This window comes from Callorhinus ursinus, unplaced genomic scaffold (assembly GCF_003265705.2).
Source record: "Callorhinus ursinus isolate GAN/ISIS: 27379988/994484 unplaced genomic scaffold, GSC_fseal_2.0 scaffold6, whole genome shotgun sequence".
Lineage (NCBI taxonomy): Eukaryota > Metazoa > Chordata > Mammalia > Carnivora > Otariidae > Callorhinus > Callorhinus ursinus.
The window spans coordinates 43,468,612-43,485,880 of NW_027397068.1; the positions used below are offsets into that span (position 1 = coordinate 43,468,612).

At 36.6% G+C, this 17,269-nt stretch overlaps 1 long non-coding RNA gene across 1 annotated transcript in view; it reads right to left on the reverse strand.

Annotated features, from left to right (window-relative positions):
- Positions 1-301: 301 nt before the first annotated feature.
- LOC141372986 (uncharacterized) overlaps positions 302-17,269 on the reverse strand; it is a 38,331-nt gene continuing 21,363 nt past the window's right edge. The window contains exons 2-4 of the long non-coding RNA XR_012378558.1: positions 3,801-3,885; positions 1,313-1,492; positions 302-461 (exon numbers count right to left, since the gene is read on the reverse strand). This is a non-coding gene — a long non-coding RNA (uncharacterized lncRNA). The remainder of the gene's footprint in view (positions 462-1,312; positions 1,493-3,800; positions 3,886-17,269) is intronic.

Here is a 17,269-nt window from a genome sequence, read left to right on the forward strand (position 1 = left end):
GAAATGTGGACAGGTACAATTGGTCAAACTGAGTTTCTGTGGGCATAATGAATTTTGAAAGTTATTTGTAAAACTGACTTAAATATTTTTAGAATATTATGACATTTTTGGATAAAAGTCTCTGGGTAAGGCATCAAGTATCTTTTTACTGTGTGTCCAAGACTTTGAAATAATCTTAACATTCTTGTATATTGTAATAAAATACTTGGATTAATTGATATTTTGAAATGTATCTCTCCTGGGACTTCAAGGTTTACTTGGTGCTCTAGTTTGAGATAAAATATTTCATACCTTCTTTCTTAGTCCATTGTCCTTTTCATGAACTTCTTAAGAATATGTATAATTATAACCATTGGCTGTTGATTAGAATATCTAAATTTAATTAGGATGAAAACATCTTTTTAAAATGAACTGATAGATTCATGTGATGAATAAAATACATAATTTGTTCAAAGTTGGGGCTGGAATAGGAAAGGAAGATAATTAACACATATGAATATATAATGCACACTATATATATTTAATATAAAACATACATTAGACAATTTAGAATTCCACAAGCAATGAACCATGAATCCTCTGAGGCATTAAAAGTTGCTTCGTGAGAAAAGACCATAGTCTTTTAAGGCTGGCAATGCCGAATTTTTATTTTATTCCCCCTTTCTTAGAAAACATTAACACATATTAGCCCTTTAAAGTTTTCTAGATGTTCTGCCATAAAGAAACCCATTGTTTAACCTAATGCTTCCAAAACTTATTTGTGTTTGGAAACTCTCTTCTCCCTAGAACATAATATCTCATGGGACTCTAGTATTCTAAGGAACATTTTCTGGGAAAAGTTGACATAGACTATAAGTAAATATAATTTATTATATACACAGAGGTGCACACAATAAACACAACACATTGCCCCTGATGAAATAGAGCAGCCTGTCTTGACATAAGCTGTATACTTTGAAGTTTAACAATTGAATTCAGTGCCTGGAAAACAGTAGGTATTAAATAAATATCTACCGAAGTGATCTTCTTTTATTGTGTAGTCACTTGACTCTCCCCACCCTCCACCTGCCTCCAATGGCCAATTTCCTATTACACTCCCTGAAGCTACTTTTGCCTGTGGTCAGACAAGCTAAGTAAGTTATTAAGATCCCTTGTAATGAAAACCCTGTGCTCAGCATATTTTAACTTGTGTTACAGCAAGGAGCTTCTTTTGGTGGTTGTAAAACACCCCTTAACCCTGAAACCCTAGCATGCTGAAATAGATCATGTAGCCATTAACCATCAGAGGATTGTTTTCTCAATGCTACATTACCTCTGCCCATGTTGAAGAAGGCATTAGTCTTCAGGGCTCACTGCTCTTCTTTGGCCTCATGCTTTTTCAGCATTCTTTGCTCTGATGACATTTCTTCACTTAGGGTTTGATCATTTCAGGTTTAGGGTTGTGCTTTCCAAATCCATGGGAACTCAGGTGCTGAAGTCCACTCTGTATCTCCTGAAATTTAGAAGAATCTAATGGCTTTTTTTTTTTTTTGTATTTTTGTATCTCCCAAGGTTTTTCTATGAACTCCCCCAGCAAGCATTTTAGTGCCAACTGATTTTTGAAACTATAGAGGTGAAATACAGACTATTCAAAATGTTCTCATGGTCTAATTACAAAGCACGCACATACCAACAATCACAGTTCTGAGTGATAATAAATATGATCAAAGTATGCACAGAAAGCAGTGTTATATCACAGAAGAGTCACAGTCAAGTACCCTCAGATCTTTCTCCCTCCACTGTACACATGAAAAAAAAAATCCATCTTTCTTGTCTCTTCTGGACCCAAACCACTATTGAAGGTAGTGGATCACACAACTAGGCTAATGTATTCATTTAAAATTTGTGACTATGTACTCCAAATAAGGTCTCAACAATGCTCAGTAGTTCTGTTATGTCTTTCTTTAGGCTCAGTTTGAAATTCAAGACAATTCTTACCAGTTTCTCTTCCCTCCTTAAACCTCCCTCTTCTCCCACCTTTTAAATATATACTCATAGTTGATAATCTTACCTCATTTTTTTTAATACATAGAAGACCCTATAATAACTTCCTCATCTTCCCACCACCAAACTTATGGGCTACCTGCATCTGCACTCTTTGCCCTCCTCCTTCCTACTGTGTTGGAAGAAGTATCCCTCCTCTAATCAAAGGTCAGTGCCTCCACTTTTGCCTTATATAGAAATCTATCTCTACTATTGTTTCTCTCTTATACTTAATTAATCTCTCCATCTCTGCTGGGGCATTTCCACAAGCTTAAACATCTTCCAATATCTTCCATGTTGAAAAACCAAAAGATAGAGGAGAAAAGAAAGAACGCTTGTTTTTTAAGCACACTCTCTAACTACTAACCCATTTCTTTGCTACGTATCACATCCAAATTTATTGAAACAACTATTTACACTACCTATACCTCCTCATTCTTCTTCACTTTTCATTCTCCTCCAATCTGGCTCTGTCCTCATATCTTCATTGATGCTGATCTTTATGTCATTGAAACCAATAAACTCTTTTTCTGTCCTCATTTTACTAGATCTGTCAGCAACCTACAATATGACATGTAGGCCCTTATCAGAGTCCTCTTTGGCCTTGCCTTCTGTGTCTGTTCTCCTGATTATTTTCCTACCACACTGGCCATTCCTTCTTTTATTCTTCTTTGCTGCTCTCTCTAATGATTGTTATTTTTCAGGACTTGGCTCTCCCTTTTTATTTGGCTGAACTTTCTCATTGTGTGATCTCATCCATTTCCATGGTTTTATATTTCTCTGCTGTGTTGTGACTCCTTTGAGCTTGAGAATCATATCCAACTATCTACTTGAATACATTTCCTCACTGTCTCAGTTTGGGAAGTATCATGAGGTGGCCTCATTTGGCATTCTACTCCACTCACTACAGGTATAGGAAGTCTTCCTTCCAGACCACCATCTCCCCACTAACTATCCTGGGCTTTCTCAAGTATTATGAGTCACTGGGATATTGAAAAATGATTTGTGTTATTGGTTATTTGCTTCATCTTGCCACCATATGGGGTAAGTCAGAGAAGAGTCAAGCAAAATCTGAAGCACCAACAGGTGTCACTCCTGCTGAGCAGTGGCTGGGAGAAGTGCCAGAAGCTATTGAAGAGATGCCTTTATTAGACATTGATGAAAAGAACAGCTTGCATAACCTCTGGGCACAAGGGATGGACAGTGATTGCATAAAAAGTCGGCCAGGGCACTCATCAGATGATGACTTCCACATGGTTCCTAGGTATTTTAGCAATGCTACTCAATGTGGCCCTTTGCTAAACTAGTCCCCTTTCCTGTCCACGTGGCCCATTTAGGTCTAGCCCTCTTAACCCGTACTGCCAACCTCTCTACTCTCATCACTGCCATCTCTTTGTTCCTTTTCATCTCAGGAAATATCTTCTTTTCTGGCTATTGGGAAAGGGAATAGGATGCAGGGGTGGGTGAGGGCATGCTAGAGCAAAGGCCTGATCTGTCTACTGTCTCTGGATCATTTTATCCCTGTTTTAAAAGGATCCAAAGCCAAGAACTCTCCCTCTTTTCTCTGGATTCTATGGTCAGATACTTACCTTAATTCAATTGAGTACAGAATAACATGGTTGTTTGAATAGAGCTTGAGAAGGGGGAAAGTAAACATCAAGAAATATATCAAACTGTTATCTCACCAAGATGTCTCTTTAGTCAGCTCGGGCTGCTATAACAAGATACCATGGACTAGGTATCAATTAAGCTTAAACAACAGAAATGTATTTTCTTACAGTTCTGGAAGCTGGAAAGTCCAAAATCAAGGTTCAGTTTTGGGTGAGAACTTTCTTCCTGGCTTGCTGTCCTCAGGAGGCCTTGCTGTCAGAAGGAGGGAGGGAATAAGGGAGAGAGAGGAAGGAGACGGGGAGAGGAAGGGAAAGAGAAAGAATTTAAAAGGACGCCAGTTTTATAGATCACCCACAACTTTATGATCTCATTTAATCCTAACTACCTTCTTAAAGGTCCTATCTCCAATATAGTCATATCGGAAGTTAAGCCTTCACCATATGGATGGAGTGGGAGGACATAGTTCAGTCCATCAATATGTCTAATAGGAATTTCAAGTTTTAACATGTCTTAAAACAGATCACCTGATTCTCCCCAATCCCCACATGCTCATCTACCAAAACTTCCTATCATAGTCTTTTTTCTCAGATTGAGTAATCAGCACAATTATCTGACGACTTGCTTTAGCATGAAACTTGGAGCCATTTATTCCTGACTCTTCTCATTTTCTTATTCTGTATATCAAACCCCAAAGCAAGACTGTGCCTTTTTCTCCATAGAATTCCTTGAATTTCCTCTCCATCGCTACAATTCATACATTCATGCATGCCACCATCACCTGGACTGCTCCCTCCTTAAATGATGTCTCCACTTCTAATTTTTCCACCTTATAATTCACTCCTACAGCTAGAGTAATTTTATCCAAATGTCAATCAAACTATTACATCCACCTAAATGAAACTTTTCAGTGACTCTCATTGCACTTAAAATACAGTTTAATTGCTTTACCTTGGCCTACAAGATGCTGGTAAAATCTTTGGATGTTAAAGGAAAGGTGTTTAGATATTACCCAAATTCAAATGGGGGAAGAAATGCTTAGATCTACTTTGTGAGAAACAGCAATGTGGAAGCAGAGAGATGACAGATAAAAGAAAGACAGCTGGTGACAAGAAGAGATTTATAGAGTCTACTGATAAAATCCAGAAGAGAAGTTATAAAAATCAAAACTAAGGTAGATGGTATTGAGATGAGGCAATATATTGAAGAGTTCTTATGAGATATAGAAAAAAAAAAGCCATGCTGAACTGACATGACAATGGAAGAGACAGTAAGGGAGCAGTCTCCTCCCAGACTTCTGACTCTGGTGCCTGAGTGCATTGCATGATCATTCACTTAGATAGAGGTGTAGGAGGAGGAAAGATTTGTGGAGGGATCGATAAGTTCCTTCTGACACATGCTAAGTTTGAAAGTCTATGGAAAAATCACAATGGGTCATGTTCACCGGGCTGCTGGATATAGATTTCTGGGACCTAAGGTGTAAAGATTTGGGAATCAGAGAGGGTTCAAAGACCAAAGGATAGAATCCTTAATTGCGCGCTGTTTCAGTGTATAGTGGAAGAAGAGGAGTCCATGGAAGAGATGGAGGAGAAGTAGATAGAAATGTGAGTGGAAAAATGGTCTATCAGAAACCCCTAGGGAGTAGGAGATGATGGCAAATGTTGCAGAAGAAATCATCAAGTAGATAGAAACTAAAAATTGTTCTTTGGATTTGCAGCCAGGAGTCATTAGTAGTATTTTGAGAGCAGTTGGGAAGAAGTTGTAGTGACAGAAGGTGGATTACAGTGTTTTGAGGTTAGAATGTGGGTTAGTTTATTTTCAAGAAGCTTGATTGAAATGGAAATGACAGAGCTAGAATGCTATCTGGTGGGGGCCATACTGTCAAAGGAAGCTTTTGTTTTATATGTGTGTTTTGGTTTGGGTTTTGTTTTTGTTTTTTGCAATTAGAAGAGAAAGAACCATTAATTATGGAGACACTTGTCAAATAATGCATCGACTAATAAACAGTAAAATAGAATAGGATAGTACATGGTAGGGGGAGGAGGAGCCTTTGTCAAGTAAGGCAACACATTTCTTCAAACGTGTCCTTGTCATCTACCAATCAATAGCATGGGATTGGTGCATATATTTTATTTCTTGTTGAATAGAACTTTATGTTTTCTATGAAGGTAAAAACTGAATGATGTGTTTGTGTGTTGAGTGTTTTATCTCCAAAATGCCTAAATTAATTTTGTTTTTGACTTTTGTATGGCTTATTACTGATTTCTTTCTTTGTTGATGGGTGTGCCTGGAGAAAGAAAATTTGACTACACCCTGCAGTGGCATTATATTCTCCCTGACCTTCTTCCTATACAAACTGAAGTCTATATGACTTTTATAAGTTAAACTATAAAAGTTTCAAAATGCATTGCTACTTCTGTGCTGTTGACCACTCAAGTCCTAATCATTCCAGCTACAGCATGTTTTACTTTGTTTTATTTTTTTAATTAGACCTTTGACATCAATTCTTTTCTCCACAGTTCAGTTTATTTTTATTTGACAACTTAGCTTGTTATAGGAGCAATTGAAAAACTCACCTAATTAAAATTCACAGATCATAAAGTTTAATTCAGTAGTAAGGTTAATTTTCCTCTAAGCTATTGAATGTCAGTGATTACTTTTCCAGTGGGAGTGAAGACAAAAGCCAAACAGAACTTTTCATCTCTTTTATCGTTAGCATAAACTATTCCCAACCAAAATACTAAAGCGAAAGTCCTAGGAAAAATCCTCAATATGGATCAAAACTGCACTCCTGTAGATGGCAAAGATTCTATTCTCAATAAGTATGAGATGCTTAAAAAAGAAAGTGTTAAATGTAATCTTATAAGAACTAAATGGATAAGGTTTGATCATCTTAGAAATCGTTCATTGCTTAGAGATTTCACTAGTTGACAGTTCTAATTCACTAGTTCTGGTGGTCTGAAGCATTACATGCACTTTTGCTTTGGGGAAAGGGAATTGGTTAAAGGAGAGAATTCTTGAGAATAGACGCCTCAGAATTGTGAATCTTTTTCCTTTCTGCTTTTTCCTTCTACTTTGTGAGTAGCATCCAACCATGCTTGAGATATTTGGCCTGGAAACAGACTATGCATTTGTTCTAACTGCTTCCCCCCAAAAACTTGGATACATTACAGTGAGCATTATTTTTAAAAGATGGAGGTACAGAAATATTTTGCTGAGGATGGAATTAAGGTACCCACATCCCACTGTCCTCAGTAGGCATAGCCTGCAGCTACATTGTGGAAAGCTGCGGGAATCTTCAGTTCTTTCCCCCTTCTTTTCTTTATGCCTTAGTTGAAATTACATGGTATCTGAGCTTATTTTGGCTTATTTATATGTTTGCATAATTAAATTTGTTCACCTGTAAAATGGCAATAATAATACCACATAGTCCACAGGACATTTTGTAAATAAAATGAGATTGATCCATTTACAGCAATTAGAATTACCCAGCACAGTTTAAACACTCAATAAGTATTGGCTATTATTATTCAATATTCACTTATGCAATGCATATTTGTTAACTACAGGTCATGTTCAAGGTGCTGTGTTGACATAGCATTCATTTATTTATTCATTCAACTAATATTTACTGAGCACATATGATGGGTTGAGTACCATACTAGATGCTGAGGACACAGCAGTGATTAAAACAAAGTTCAGGCCCTCATGGATTTTATAGTATAAGGGGAATGAGAGATGAATAAGTATAGAATACAGAATATAATATCAAGAAATAAGGCTCTGAAAGACAAATTGTGTAAGGTACAAGAGTAAGCAAGAAAAACATAGACATTACATTCACTAGTTAAACTCTAGACAAAATAAAGACAAACATGGGAGTTTAAAATTAAGGGATGGAGCAGTTCTGAATGGTGACAAGGTCCAAAGAGTAGCTATGGGTGTGGGTGATTGAAATGAGGTTTATTGGTGGGGGGGGTGGGGGATGTTCACTGAGGTTGCAAAGGCCTAGAATCTGTGAACTTCGGAGTTGAATGGTTCATCCATACATATCCTGATTTGGCATTGACCCATAACCTGGGAAAGCCCTGGATGAGAACCTCCTTAAGTCAGAACATAGATGTTATTATAAAGTATAAATGAGATGTTGGTCTAGATTAGAAATACAGTATAATGGAAAAATGTTTGGTTTATAATTGAGGCATTCCCATCTCAGAATTTTAAGAGTTTTGTTTTTTGTTATCCTTTGTTTTTTAAGTATAATGACATGGTTTTTAACAGGCATCTTGAAGAACTTGATTGAATAAAATGACCATAAGAACTCCATATATTGGGGCGTCTGCCTTTGGCTCAGGTCGTGGTCCCAGGGTCTTGGGATCGAGGCCCGCGTCAGGTTCCCCGCTCTGCGGGAGGCCTGCTTCTCCTCTCCCACTCCCCCCGCTTGTGTTCCTGCTCTCACTGTCTCTCTCTCTGTGTGTCAAATAAATAAAATCTTAAAAAAAAAAAAGAACTCCATATATTTGGAAGATTGATAAGCTGGTTTCCTTCAGAAAAATACATATGCTTCAAGTTTATATGATAATGAACCCCCAGTTCAGCATCAGCCCTAACAATATTCTTGGCTAAGCAGGTTTGTCAGAAAATCTTATATGAGAAGTTTTAGATTACCTGGGGTGCCTGGGTAGTGTAGTTGGTTGAGCGCCCGAATCCAGCTTTCAGCTCACGTCGTGATCTCATGGTCGCGGGATCAAGCCCCAGGGTTGGACTCTGCGCTCAGCCCAGAGTCTGCTTGAGATTCTCTCCCCCCCTTTGCCCCTCCCACTCGTGCTCTCTCTCTCTCTCTCTAAAGGCTTCCTTTCTCAATTCACAGCTGCTTTCATCTATGTCTAATGTTATCAAGAAAAAGAAGAAATGACCTATCATAGAGCTTGATTCATGGAAAGGAGGGATTTAATAAAAAGAAAAAAATGGTGTGAAACCATAAATAAAAAACATAGATCATGAAAGCTGTTCTTTTTAATGTTTTGGAGATGTTAATAATTTACTTTGCTGTGTCTTATTCAATAGGACGTTTTGAATAGCAATATGGTGCTAGTTATATTACAATGGCATTTTGAGACTAATCATTAAATGTTTTTTTAAAAGTAATTTAAGTTTTAAATGTAGAAATGAACTCTTTAAAAGACAATGCATTTGTTTCAGTTTTTCAAACTAATAACTAAAAAGTTATTACAGAATCCTCATCCAGGGTAAGTTATCATATTGCATTGCCTGCAGAAGCGCACACTGTATGCCTTGTACAGTTGACATTGCTGAATGCCTGCCGGGTGAAACAAATTGGTAGGAGAAACCATGAAACTGCCACTTTCCAAAGTTACAGTAATTCATCAAATTAAAAACTGAGTTACAAATATGAAGATCAAGTCAATATCTTCTCTATAAAACTGTACCTTTTCCTTTAAAAATGAAAACACCTACAGATATGGCTGGGCTTGCCATTTTTCTTATATTCCAGTATCAGCTGTTGAGTATCAGCACAAATTAGTAATCAAAGGTCTTCTATGTGAATGTCTGGCAGCAACAGAAAGGCTGCTGAAATATTCAAAGGATTGAATGTCTTCTTTTGAATCATCCTCTGAAACAACTGTTGGCATTTGCTCTGATGGTGCAAGGGCAATTGGTGAGTAAAACTGTTAACACCCAAGTCAAAGCCATGACCCCAAATAATATTAGTAGTCATCAATCTCTCTACCACTACATATTGACAAGAAAAAGAAGGCACCAAAAGGCAAAAAAAAAAAAAAAAAGAAAAGAAAAAAGAAAAGAAAAAAAATATTCTTGAGGGGCACCTGGGTGGCTCAGTCAGTTAAGCATCTGCTTTTGGCTCAGGTCATGATCTCAGGGTCCTGGGATCGAGCCCCACATCAGGCTCTTCTGCTCAGTGGCTTGTCTGCTTCTCCCTCTCCCTCTGCCTCTGCCCACGATTCGTGCTCTCTCTCTCAAATAAATAAATAAAATCTTAAAAAAAAAAAAAGAATACCTTCTCTCTTCTATGCCCTATCCAGTGGGATCCACAGGACAACCCCAGACCAGCTCTGTTTTGTGAGATCCACATTGGTTCTGGGAACACCCAGTTACCCTTTCCTCCACTATAAATGCACCTCACTCTCAATATGGCCATCTCTTTGCTCTCCCGTCAGGCTGATCCAGCCCTTAGGCTTAATAGGCAAGAGTCACATATCAGTCATTATGTCCTTCTGACCACCTAATGGGGACATACCAAGCTCTATGTGATGCTGTAGTTATCTTAGAGTTCAACTGAGTTAGGACATACAAGATGCTCACTCACATGGCTGGCTGTGAATGTTGACTGTTGGCGGGAGACTTGGCTGGGACTATCAACCTGAGTGCCTCCATTCTCCTCAATATGGCTTTTCCTTCTGCCTTTGGTTTCACATAGTATGTTGGTTGGGTCAATGGGGTGGGAGAGGAGAGTTTCTCAAGAGCAAGAATTACAAGAGTAAGGAAGGAGAAGCTGCCAGTCTTTTTAAAGCCTTAGGTCAGAAGTCCCAGAATATCACTTTTATTGCATTCTGTTGGTCAAAGCTGTATACAGCCAGCCCAGATTCAAATGAAGGGGAAATGAACTCTATCTCCCCATAGGGGATGGCATGCACAAACAGGGAAGGAAAGAATTGATGGCAGCCATCTTTGGAGATTGGAAACTGTGGAGTGCAATCATTCTCAAGAATCCTTTGTTTTCATAAAACTGTGACTTCAAAAAACATGTTCAGGTTTTATTATATCAGAGAGAGTGTGTAGACTTTCTGGTGTAACACAGACAATTCTCTGGCAACCAGAATAGACAAATTCAGGAAAGCACAATGCCTTAAGAAGGCTTTTTATTTGTTTTTGTAACCTGGCTTGGGGTCAAAGAGTGTACACTTTCTCACTATATTCTTTATTAATATCAGTGACTAACTTCCAGCAAGTCAAAATGTTTATTTTGACTCTTCCAACTTAAATCTTTATATTTGAATTTTTCAAATCCTACTGGGTGATTGGGAAACATAGTTTACCAAAAAGAGGAAAGGGTTTGAAGACAGTGGTGGATATGTTAAATATATGTATTAATTACATAAAAAGTAACCCCCCCGAAATAATATTACATTTCAATTAAATTCACTTTTTTTTTCAAAAATCAAGCACAAGTATTATCTGTACAACACCTAGTTAATAAAGGGAATAAAACCTCATTGAACATATTGCTAGGTATATAGGACTTAATTAAAAAACTTGTTTTCTTTTCTAGAAGTTAAACTTCATATGCCTAACACTTGACAATCAGGTAGAAGTATATGTTGACCAAATTGTCAAGATTGGCTAGAATCAAAATCCGGGTAGAAACAAATGGCCTAAAATTACTTTATTCAGGTCCCTTTATGGACCAGGCTTATCATACAAACAAAATCTGAGACGGTATGTAAAAGCTTCTTTGCAGTCTCTGGTCCTTCCTTGCTCTCCTTATCTCTGGATTCTTCTTCTATATATTAGTCAAGGTTCTCCAGAGAAATAGAACCAACAGGATATGTGTGTGTATGTGTATCATTCACTTATTATGAGGAATTGGCTTATGTGATTATGGATCCTGAGAAGTACCACAGTCTTCTGTCTGCAGCCTAAAGACCCAGGAAAGTCAATGGTGTAATTTAGTCTGAGTCAAAAGGCTTAAGAACCAGAGGAGCCAATGGTTTATATCCCAATCTGAGGCCAGACAAGATGAAATGAGATGTCCCAACTCAAGCAAGCAGTCAGGAAACAAAAGGGGGGCAGATTCTTCCTTTCTATGCCTTTTGTTTTATTCAGGTCCTGAATGGATTTGATATGTCCACCCAATTTAGGAAGGTCAATCTACTTTACTGACTCCACTGATTTAAGTGCTAATTTCATCCTGAAACACTCTCATAGACATACCCAGAAATAATGTTTAATCTAGATGCTCCCTGGCCAGTCAAGTTGACTTGAATTAATTAATCATCACACTCTATGCTCCCACTTGCTGCTATTTGAGCTCACTTCTCTGAGTTTTTTCCCCTTGAATCTTGACACTTTCTTGAGATAGGTTTTAAGCATACTTTTCTACCTGGCCATCGGATCATTATACATAGCACTGGAGAGTTGCCTTCTGGTTTTATGTAACAGAACTCGGCTAACAGGCACTTAGTCTTTCCTCCATTTCTTCTTCCTCCCTTTCTTCCTTTCCTCCTTGTTTACCTCCTTCCCTTTATCTCTTCCCCCCTTCCTCCTTTCTTTATTCCTCTCTTCCTCCTTGTCTGCCTGCCTTCTTTCCCTCCCAAATGACTATTCATGTACTTACGTGTTCAGAGCACTAATTTTGGTACTTAGAACCCAGTGGCCAATAAGACAGACCAGATATCAGCCTTTAAGGAACCTACCCTCAAACACTAAATAAATAATTTCAAAACTTAGGATTTGGATCTAACTGTAAGTGCTATGAAGAAGCAAAGGATGCAATGAAAGAACATGATAAGACACTTGGGATAATATTGATGGGGGGGCAGTCATCTTCCTGGAGCAAGTGACATTGACGTTGAAATCTGAGGAATGCATACAAGTTAGTCATGTGGAATCTGATGGGAAGTGGTTTTTCAGGCAGAGAGTAACATGTGGTAATGTCCTAGGCAGAAAGACGTGGGGTAGGGGGCGGGGGTGATTTGGGGAACTGAAAAAAATTCAGCGTAACTGGGGCTTATTAGAGAAAGAAGGAGAGTAGGCAAAGATGAGCCTCCAAAGGATGGTAGAAGCTAAATAATGCAGTGCCTTGTGAGTGATGATAAACCTCCTGAAGGGAATTAGGTGGAGAGGGGTAAGTATTTTGGGTGTGTGGGACAGAATGACCACGCCTGACCATTAGCATAGGGAGGAAGAGAAATTAAAGCACAAAACTCACAATTAAATGAAACTTTGAGGTAGTCTTTGATTTGTGTTCACTTTTTTTATACCCATTAGCGAATAATAGTTTTAAATCTTTCAAATTGAACACGACTGTGGTTTTGTTTGTTTTTACTCTTACCTAGAGTATGCTCTGCTTCTATTCTTAACATATGAATCCCTGTTTTCTGAATTGAATTCAGAAGCTCCTTTAACTGATACATTTTTGGACTTCACATAAAAGTAAAGGAGGATCAAGAGCATACTACAGAACTGTTTGTAGTTCTCTATTTATAAGAACACATAGCAATCAATGTTTGCACCCCATGGAAATATGGTTTCAATTTTGTCCTTGAAATATGAGAAGAGATGTGTTGCCAGCATATATTTATTCCTGCAACACATCTTATTTCTGAAGTGTACAGAAGTCTTATGAAGTTTTGCTTTAAATTTTTTCAAGTTTAGTTTCATTTTAATGTGATGAACACTTGATAAATGATAGCACTTGATACAATGATGAGAATACTAGCTGGAATGATGTGCCCACAGAGATGGCAGATGGACACCAATTGCCTTGAGTCTACTAAGAATATCAACTGCTGCCTTATTTATTGGGATTTATATTTGAACATACTGGCTAACTTTCAAATCTGAACTTTGCATTGATTAGAGTCAAAACAAGAGGCCAGGTTTTTGAGGCTGGGTTTTTAGAACTTGTATTTTGAACTGTGTAGCTTATCACTGTATTGAATAACAGCAGAAAAAGATGATTAACAATCATGACCTTGAAAGTTCATTAGAAACATGACACATGTTCATTTGCCACAAATTTTAAGTCTTTAAGATTTACCAGTGACCAACAATATGGCCTGTAAATAGCAAAAGTATGGCCAGTATTAAATAGACTTTCAAATCAATAGTCCTTTGTTGGACTTCATACTTTTCTTCTTTTTTTATTTAGCATTTCTGGTGTACTACTAGTATACAATCCAGCATTGACACAAAGAAAACTAAAATATGAAATATATTATTTTGACAAAGTTGGCCTTGGATATTTTTGGGTTTCCTCTTACCACTATTGTATTCAGTCTTACTTCTTCTCTTACATCAACAACTCATTTCATTATTATTTTATTTTATTCACTACATTACCCATATATTTGAAAATCCTGGAAAAAAATTCCTTTACTGCATATCCCCAAGTCGATATCAAATTCACTGTGTGGAAGAAATTTAGAAACATTTAGAATCTGAGTAGATATAAAAGCTTTGTTAAGCTTATCCAACATGGTATTTCTATTTCTCCAAGTGTTATGTGTTTGTATTTCTGCACAATTGGGTATTGATTTTCAGTTAAGGTTAAAAAAAAGTCTCCTCAAATCTAGATTCTCCCATTACTTCGCTGAAGTTGCTTGCATGAAATTCATCAGTAATAGCCTACTCATAAAATCCATTGAATTTCATAATTTTTTAGTAGTATTTGTCTTTGTTGACCACTTTCCTACCTACCACTTACTTTTTTCCTGCCTTTGTTTTCTCATATATAAATTGGGTTGTTGTTAGATTTAAGTAAGTTAATATATGTAAAAATCTTAAAGTAGTGTCTAGCACATAGTAAGCACATAATATTTTTTAGCTATTATTATTTTATTATTACTTGCCTTCCTACCATGCCCTACTCTGTGTTTCCTGAAAGCTGGCACGAAAGTGGTTTATTGTGAAATGATCCCAGGAAGAAGTAAGGAACTAGAGGAATCAAACAAAGAAGGAGAAAAAGCCAACACAAGTTTATGGTCATGTCTGTGGGAGCTTACGTAACGCATTTTGAAAGTGACTACATTTGTTCCTTGTCTCTAATACCCTGTTGGTCAGGATAGCTACAGGAACATTAATTTCCCTGTATTTTCAGGTTGAGAAATTGCTAGTGCCAAGCTGGTTCAGCATGTCAGAGAGGGCAAGAATTGATGGAACCAGAGCACAGGCTGAGGTGAGAAGCTGTCAGGGTGCAACTGTGCAAAGCTGATCAAAGACTGCACAGAACTGGTTACTGCTGCATGTTTGTAGTAGGAGGTATGGCCAAGAGTATTTTAGATAGTGTTCAAGGGGTATCTAATACGCACATACTCTTGGATTTTTTCTTACCTTCTTGGCAACTCTTTCTCGTTCTCTTCACCTTTGGACTTCTTGTTTTGTAATATTTTTTTCACTCAAATTTTGTGGTATAATTCACATAAATAAAATGTTCTGATTTTAGGTGAACAGTTGGATGGTTCTGACAAATACTTATACAGCTATTTAACCACTACTCCAATTGAAGTAAAAAATCATATCCAGTTCTCCCCCAAATTCTCTCTTGCTTCTTTATAATCAACACCCCCAGCCCTGCCTTTAGGCAATCAGTGATCAATAAAGATGCTGAGCATTGTTTTGTATGCATTATGGCCATTTTTCTTCTTTTGTGAAATATTTGTTCAAGCATTTTGTCTGGTTTTACTTCAGTTTCTTTTCTTGTTATTGAGTTGTAAGAAATCTTTATGTACTGTGGATATAAGCCCTTCATCAGATGTATGTTTATGAATTTTTCCTATTCTGTAGTTTGCCTTTTTATTTATCATTAGCAATGTCATTCGAAGAGCAAGAGTTTAAAATTTTGATGAAGTCCTATTTATTAAATTTTTTATCATATAGTTCTGCTCTTTTGTGTGCAATCTAAGAGATCTTTGCCTCTCCCATTATAGCAGATTTTCTCCTGTTTTCTATTAAAAGTTATATAGTTTCAACTCTTATATTAAGCCTATGATACATTGCAAATTAATTTCATATATTGAATGAGGTAAGAGTCAGGAACTAAGTTCTTTTTTTTAAAAACAATATGGCTATTCTATTGTGCCATTTTTTGAAAAGGTTACCCTTTCTGCATTGCACTGCCTTGGCATTTTTGTAAAAAATCAATTGACCATATATATGTGGGTTTATTTCTAGATTCTTCTGTTTCATTGATCTACATGTCTAATCTTACATTAGTACCATACTATCCATATTATTGCATTTTTATAGTAAGTATAGAGATCAGGTAATATAAATCTTCTAACTTTGTTCGTCTTTTTAAAAATTGTTTTGGCTCTACTTGTTCTTTTATACTTTCATAAGAATTTTAGAATCAGTATGTCAATTTTTACAAAAAGCTTGCCATATTTTGGTTGAAATTACATAGAATCTATAGACCAATTGGGCAGAATTAACATTTTAACAATAGTGAGTCTACCTATCAATAAACAGGGTATGCCAGTCCATTTATTTCACACTTCTTTAATTTCTCTTAGTAGTATTTTGTAATTTTCAGATACAGGTAGTTTACATCTTTTGATAAACTTATCCCTAGGTATTTTGTAGTTATGCTACTATTGTAAATAGTATTTTATAATTTTGAGTTTTACCATTGTTTTTTGATAGCATATCCTCATACAATTGATTTTTTATATTCTTCTATTTCTTCATATGAATTGTATCCTACAGCCTTACTAAATTCTCTTATTGGTTCTCATAGTTTTCTTTGTTGATTCATTATAAATTCCTATGTACTCAATTATCTTATTTGTGAATAAAGACAGTTTTCCTCTTTTTTAAATATCTGTATACATTTATATCTGTGTACATTTTATTCTTTTCTCTTGCCTTATTTCCCTGGCTAGGACTTTCAGTACAATGTTTAACAGAAGGGATGAGAGTAGATATCCTTGGTTTGTTCTTGATCTTGGGGGGAAGTAATTTTGTTTTTCACCATTAAGGTTATAATAACTATAAGGTTTTTTAGATGTTCTTTATCTGGTGAAGGAATTAATTTTAGTTCTAGTTTAATGAGAGTTTTATCAGTAATGGGTGTTGAATTTTGACAAAAGTAGAGGCCCAGTTTCAATACTGGCTTTCCCTTTTATCTTTAATTAAAACATTTACTTAATATAGTCATATCATTCAGATATTAAAAAGTGCTAAGTACTTCTGTTCTTCATCTTCCCAGCTTCCATTCTTTATCCACGGATAAACATTTTTATTAATTTCCTGTATAATAGGCTTTCTAAATTTTTAAAATGTAACTAATAGAAAATATCAACATATATTCTAATTTGCTCCATCTTTTAAACACATAGCATTCTATAAAATGGTTTTGCACAGTGCTTTTTTTCCCCACTTAATAGACCTTAGAAAGCTTTTCTTGTGTAGTGCTGTTATGGACTAAATATTGTATCTCCCCTCTACTTCCCCTAAACCCCCATGTGGAGCTTTTGGGTTGTAATTATGTTTAGATGAGGTCATGAGGGTGGAACTTCCATTGAGGCATAGTGTCCTTATAAGAAGAGGAAGAGACTGGAGCTCCCTCCATCTCTCCATCATGTGAGAATATAGCTAAAAGTGGCTATCTACAAACCAAGAAGATGGCCTTTGCCAAAAACTGCATCCCTACTGGTACCTTGATCTTGGACTTCCCAGCCTCCAGGACGGTGAGAAATAAATGTCTGTTGTTTAAGCTGCCTAGTCTATAGCAATTTGTTATAGCAGCCCAAGCAGACTAAGACAGTGCATAGAGAGATACCTTATTATTTCTTATAACTACATAGTATTCTATTGCCAGGGTATACGTTTAGAAAACCAGTGCCCTTTGATGAAAATCTGGGTTGTTTCCAATTTT